This window comes from Sceloporus undulatus, chromosome 1 (assembly GCF_019175285.1).
Source record: "Sceloporus undulatus isolate JIND9_A2432 ecotype Alabama chromosome 1, SceUnd_v1.1, whole genome shotgun sequence".
In the NCBI taxonomy this organism is placed as follows: Eukaryota; Metazoa; Chordata; class Lepidosauria; order Squamata; family Phrynosomatidae; genus Sceloporus; species Sceloporus undulatus.
Window position 1 is genome coordinate 296,457,621 of NC_056522.1, and position 6,447 is coordinate 296,464,067.

Consider the following 6,447-nt stretch of genomic DNA (forward strand, 5'->3'; position numbering starts at 1 on the left):
TTACATACTGTGCACTTCAATATCCAAGGGCCTAGATGATGCATTTATGTAACTAGTGGCTCTTCACAATGAAGTAACCTCAGGAGAGATCAATTTTATATACCTGCAATTAAAAAACTGTCCCCTATGAGATGTCCTGTGGAAGCCATCCCTGTGTCATGCCTTCCACCTTAATCAATGATTCCTAAACTTTGGTCCTCCAGGCGTTTCGGACATCAACTCTCAGAGGCCCCAGCAAGTTTGGCCAAAAGTCAGAAATTCTGGGAGCTGACATCCAAAACATTTGAAGGACAAAAATTTGGGAACCACTGACCTAAATCAATGTTTGACAGCAGTTCTTTTTACTGGCAATATATGGTAGGTGCACATGATTCCTGCTCCTGCGATACAGGAAAGAATAAGGAGCAGGAGGATCCTATGCTCCCACAACTATTAGACTGGTCCACAAGAAATGTCCTAGCTTTCTGTTTGACTCCACACTACAGTTTTTCTCAATATGATGTCTTCCCTTTTCAGTGTAATCAAAAGAAGGTAGTAGAAACTAACATCACTTTCACTGATACTGTGTAGTTAAACATACTTAAGCCCAATGAACTAAATAACCTTAGGGTTGTCTACCTTTGCTTAAGAGTGGGGTTTTCAGTGATTTAATAAGTCGGTGTGCATTATACAGGATGCTTATTACAAATGCTTAACTCTAATGGAGTAAACCAAATCACACTGCATACCTGGAATAAAGAGAAAGGTGAAACCCTTCTTATTGCAAATGCAATATACACTGAAAGGATTTTAAAAAACTCACTAATCAATCAATCTTTCTGGGTTTCTGAGAACACATTCAAACAAATATGATCCAAAGAGATGTGATAATTATTAGAATTATGATGATTTAAGGTTTAATCCTTAGATTGAGTGTGATCTGAAACAAATGATAAAGATTAGGTATAACAATGGGATCAGTGTGGCATCACTGGTTCTGTTCTGGAGCTGTGAAGTCATATTTTCTGGCATTCAAGGTACTGACACCACAGTTTAAGCTCACTTTTGCTAACTAGGGGTTGAAATAGACAGCCCTGAAAGGGGGGGGGCTTGAAGCTGCTCCAGAGAAAGCTGGACAGGGGCCACAGCAACCACATGCCACAGCCCCGATCTAGCTTTTTGCTGGCTCAAAAAGGAGTGGCAAGAGGGCACCCTTTCTCCCACTGCCACAGCTTTGCGACACTCCTGCAGAGTGTGGTGTATGAATGCTACGCTGCCGGAGCATGCAATGCTGCCCACCGTCTAGTTGGGTGGGCGGCTTCATGGCAGCTTCCTGCTGGCTTGGGGGCATGAGTTGTCTAAACGACACGCCCTCCCAAACTGCTGGGAAGCTGCCACCCCTAAGTTTAGTAAATTTGGGCTAATGACTGAAATGGTATTTTATGTTTTGTGACATACAAGACAGAATATATCACAGTAGTTTAGGAAGAGTTCCTACAATTTATTTATTTAAAAGGTTAGAGCATTTGGCTGGTAGGGAAGGGAATATTTTAATACAATTAATTTAACTAAATTTTGATGTTGGTATTTTAGTTTAGGTAGGAGGATGTATTTTTAGTTGTGAATATGTTATGTAATTATTTATGTAATTGTTTTTGCATTTTTGCCTCGATCCTTTGAAAAGGTGATATATAAATAAAATTTATTATTATTATTATTATTATTATTATTATTATTATTATTATTATTACTATCCTCTTGACCAGCAGCAAAAACCAGACCAAGAATCTGCCCTGCTATAGATACTGTATTGGACTGATGAAGATGTTGGGATAGCTCTGTGATTTTCAAAGAAAAAATGAAACCCTAACTCTTAGAAAGTGTACTTAGAAAGTATAGCCTTGCTACAGAAACTTACAGAACCAACATCTTTTACATCCTCACTGTCAAATCTAACACTACCTCTGACAGATCTAACATAGAGACTATTGGGCAGATGACTTCACAGTAAACCAACAAAATCCCCAATCTGTCCTGACAGCCCAACATTAGCGAAAGACAGTCCAGACAAAAGCCCATCTACATAGGAAATCTGGAGAGGGAAAAGAAATCCTTATAGATCATGGCCACTCTGTCTTGCTGATCCTCAAGTCTATGTTCAAATATGTAAGTCAGCATATCTTGAATAAATTTATCTGCCTTCCTCACCAAGTTTCAGTGATATATACTAAGTTGGCTCTCTCACCCATAATTAAATCAGTATGGTAGAACTTTATGTAGTGAATCAATCTGGTATGAATTAATAGTGTGAATCATTTTGACAGAGTAACCAGTCTCTGTCCATTTGGGTGGAGAACCAGGTGGTTCACCTCCACCTCTTCACTGGTTTGTTGACCCCCACAACACCTTATCTCAGGGGTAGGCAACCTGCGGCCCGCGGGCCGGATGCGGCCCAGTGAGGCCTTGGGACCGGTCCCTGCCCAATCCTGCCGCCGATTGCCGCCGGGGCCTTTGGGGGGCAATTGTCTATAGAAGCCTCAGAAACATGCATTTATATTAACATTTTAAAAAAAATCAGCAAATGTTTTCGCGTGTCCTCCATTTTTTTAAAAAAAGTCTTCCATTTGAAAATTTTGTCCTACATTTGTCCTGGGTTATTTATATATTTAATTTTTTATAAAAATTATTTAATTATTTATTTTTTGGCTTTGGCCCCCCAGTTGTCTGAGGGACATCAACCCGGCCCCCGGCTCAAAAAGGTTGCCTACCCCTGCCTTATCTCCTGCTCCTCCTTCTCATATGGACTTCCTTCCAAACTACTTCCTCCCCACAAAGTCTAAAAAACCTACAACAGGAAGTAAGAGTAACAACAAGGAAAACGCTCACAAAATAGGCATACCAAGAAACACCACTGGCTCACTTTCAATTGGAATGCAATTAACTCTTCCACAGTAGCAGCAGAAAGCAGGAAGTCCAAACCTTCTCACCTGCCTTCTGTTGGTCTGACTGCTGTGTCTGTTATTTGCCAGCTATTTTTTCTGTTTTCACAGTTGTTTGATTTATTTTTTATCCCAAGATTCTTGTGAGGCTAAAATGGAAGAACAAAACCCTTGTACGTTGCCTGAACCTTACTGGAGGAAAAGTCAGAGATAACTGAAAACAGAAAACAAAATAAAAACATGATTGAATTCTGTGTATTTCTGTGCATTTTCAAAATCCCCACCCCATCACACACATGTGTTTGCCTGCCTGCCTGCAAGTCACCTCTCAACTTATAGCAACCCCATGAAGTTCACAGAGTTGTCTTAGGCAAGGAATACAAAGGAGGTGGTTTTGCCAGTCCCTTCCTCTGAAATATAGCCTACAGCAACTGGCATTCCTTTGTGGTCTTTCATCCAAGTACTAACCCTGACCCTGCTTAGCTTCCAAGATCGGATGGACTCTGGAGCCTTTAGGGTATTTAAGTCACCCCATCACTTACATGGGACGTAAATAGAAGGTAACTGGTGTGTGGGCACTCTGATATTTAACTGTGCACCTTATAATCTGTATCAAAGATGTCAGAAGAATGTTCAGTGTACATCTCGCCTGTTGGGGGCAAGTTGCTCAGAAAGGCCCACCTTTTTTTGAATATGAAAAGCCTATCTGTTAGAGTGGCTATAAATGACTATTGCTTGTGAGGAACTTCTTGATTATGTCTAAGACGTTTTAAAATATTTCCTTCTCTTTGCTTCTCAAAAAGGCCTGACAAAATCTTGGATTTTCTTACCGTTCGCATGCAAACCACTTTCTGACACTTGCATCTTAGAATATTCTCTTCTCCTTTTGCCTCCGCACTTGCATAGCTCTTTCAACATTTTGCCAGTCATTTCATAACTGCAATAAAAGATTATTTAAAAACATTTATGAATAAAAAGTTTAAAAGAAAATAACACATGCAAGAGCTTTCCAGAACTCTTTATGCTTGCAAACATGCAGCCACTGCATATATAGAACAATGATGTCAAATGCCTGGGAGAAACTATCATCTGTTAGATACATCTTAACTACTGTTTATCCTGAGTCAGAGCACATTTTGTGGCTATCCCAGGATTGGGAAATAAAATGGTCACCACTTTCTTAATCTGACAGTGCAACAGAACTGTTTTATGCCTCTTCAGAGACAGGACACTAATTACTCATAAGAACACAGTAATAACTTTGGTCAAACTGTGGCTGTATATGCATTCAAGTTCCAACATGTGCTTCAGGGAGTGCCATTTTTAAAGGGTGTTTCTAGAACTTAGGTCCTTCACCGCCTATGCCTTAAGAGTTTAGGATATTTCCCTGCCCGGAAGGGATAAATTTTTAAATAATTATTTTACTATGGGCACAAAGACTTGAACTATAGGTTATTCCCCTAGCCCCACTGACAGGGAAAACAGTGGCCAAGCCTTTTTACAATATACTTCCAAGAATACTAGGAATAAAACTGCAACAAAGTCTTTATAAGTAAATTGAATGTCCACAATAACTTCATTATGCTTTCCTGAAATTTAACTTCCTTTTCCAGAACCCTTTGGGGGTCTAGGAAAATGTTTTTGAAGCTGTTGATCTGACAGCTACCATTACAAAATACCTTTATTTCCCCCCAAAAAACCCTGTTTGTGTCCTGAAGTAAATGGGCCAAAAGTGCTGTCTTCGGGCTGATGCCCATGGTGGGCATGGTGTTTACATGATGCACGCCCTAAACGTGATTAGAAGCCATGCCCATCCTAACCCGGACAAAACAGCACAAAAAGGAGCAGTGAAAAGCTGCTCCTTGCCGGTGTCTGGGTTGAGGACTCTGGTGGCAGCTTGGATCAGGCCCAGGCCCTTGCAGTTGCTGCAGTCCTGGCACAACTGGGGCAGGAGCAGCCTCTGACCACTCCTCTGCATGACCCCTGTGTTAAGCACTTTTATTTGCATGCTACCCCTTCAGCGATAGGAACTAATTAATTAAAAACAATATTTTCTAAGAGAACAAGGTAAGTTAATTAAATTTATTTTTTAATTACGTCAGTCGAATTGAGCATTAACTTAATTTCAAAAGTAAGTTATTGAGTGAAAGTTGGTGCTAAATAACAAATAAATGCATAGTTCCTGATTACTGTAGTTCTATGTAAAGCCTAGTTCTCTGGGCTTCTGAAAAATTGCTTTTGGCTTTTTAATAGTCCTTTGGGGCTGGGGAATTACCATGTTTTGGTCACAAAATTCAAACCACTTATTTTTGGTCATGATTAGAGTGACTGTTGATTCCAGTGTTAAAAGATTTTAAGCCAACAACAGGTAAAGGCATAAGGGAGAAACCTTATTCATGTCCAGGGCATACTCTGGTGTACTCACTATAAGAAGTTCTTCGACTGTCTCAGGAAACAGAAGCGCTTAATCCCTGGACTTTTACTGGCATCCACATGGAAATCAGTAAGCCGAAGGGAGGGAGGGGAGCTGTTTTTGTTAAAGGAATGAAATGAAGATCTTGGTGGCGTGGATGAGAACTAGGGTTTTCAAAAAATAATGTATCTTCTCCTCTCCAAAACTCAAACAGGGGTTTTCCAGCTTCATTTTGATAAGGCTTTTTGGGCAGTGAGGTAAGTGAGATTTAAGTACCAGCTTAATACTAACGTAATAATTAAAAGTTCCACTTTCTAACACAAATGCAACTGAACCAAATTTTTAAAGATCGTTACCTGTATTTATTAACCTTTTCTTACTGTCTCCTAAGTCTTTCCCCCCTTGTCCGCAATACATGTTTGAAAACCTCAAGGCTACAACCTTGGAACTGTTGCCCTGAGTTAACACTGGGGTTGCAGGACAGGAAACTGCAGACAGCTTGGGAGAAGCAACAATTTCAGCAGGTGTTGCTTCTTACTTAGTTGAGCAACAAGCAACACCTGCTGAAATTCCTGGTTCTGTTCAACCATTAAAAGTAAAGAGCTGTCTCCAGTTCTCTCTCTGGCAACGGGATCTAGTAGCACCTTTGAGACTAACTGAATGAAAGAAGCTGGTAGCAAGAGCTTTAGTAGACCTGAGCCCACTTATCCAGAGGCATGGGGTGGAGTGGAAAGTCCAGAGACAGACCTATATAATCCAGCTGTGAGAGAGAATGTCAAATGAAATTCAAAACCTTGCCAGTATGGAGATGAGGTGACAAGTTCGGTTTGAATGATTGTTGTTACAAGACAAAGGCAGGATGTTGGCTAAAGCCAAGGAGAGCAGATAACAATAAGAGTATTGGAATATAGTGCTGGAACCAGAGAAGAGATGTGGTCAAGGGTTAGAAAATGTGCCAGGAAACCATGATCTGTGTTCAACCCTCTGCTGATGGACTGGAGTCTGCTATCCTCTCCACACACAAAGGATTCTGAATCTCAGCTGACACTCTTAGTTGGCTTATATAGGTCTGTGGCTGGCATCTTCAGAGGGCGGTGGCATGGAGGTGAGTGGGGT

The 6,447-nt window shown here is 40.6% G+C and overlaps 1 long non-coding RNA gene across 1 annotated transcript in view; it reads left to right on the top strand.

The window, feature by feature from the left end:
* Nucleotides 1–5,683, top strand: part of LOC121923517 — a 51,136-nt gene extending 45,453 nt beyond the window's left edge. The window contains exon 4 of the long non-coding RNA XR_006102387.1: nucleotides 5,546–5,683. This is a non-coding gene — a long non-coding RNA (uncharacterized LOC121923517). The remainder of the gene's footprint in view (nucleotides 1–5,545) is intronic.
* Nucleotides 5,684–6,447: the final 764 nt, after the last annotated feature.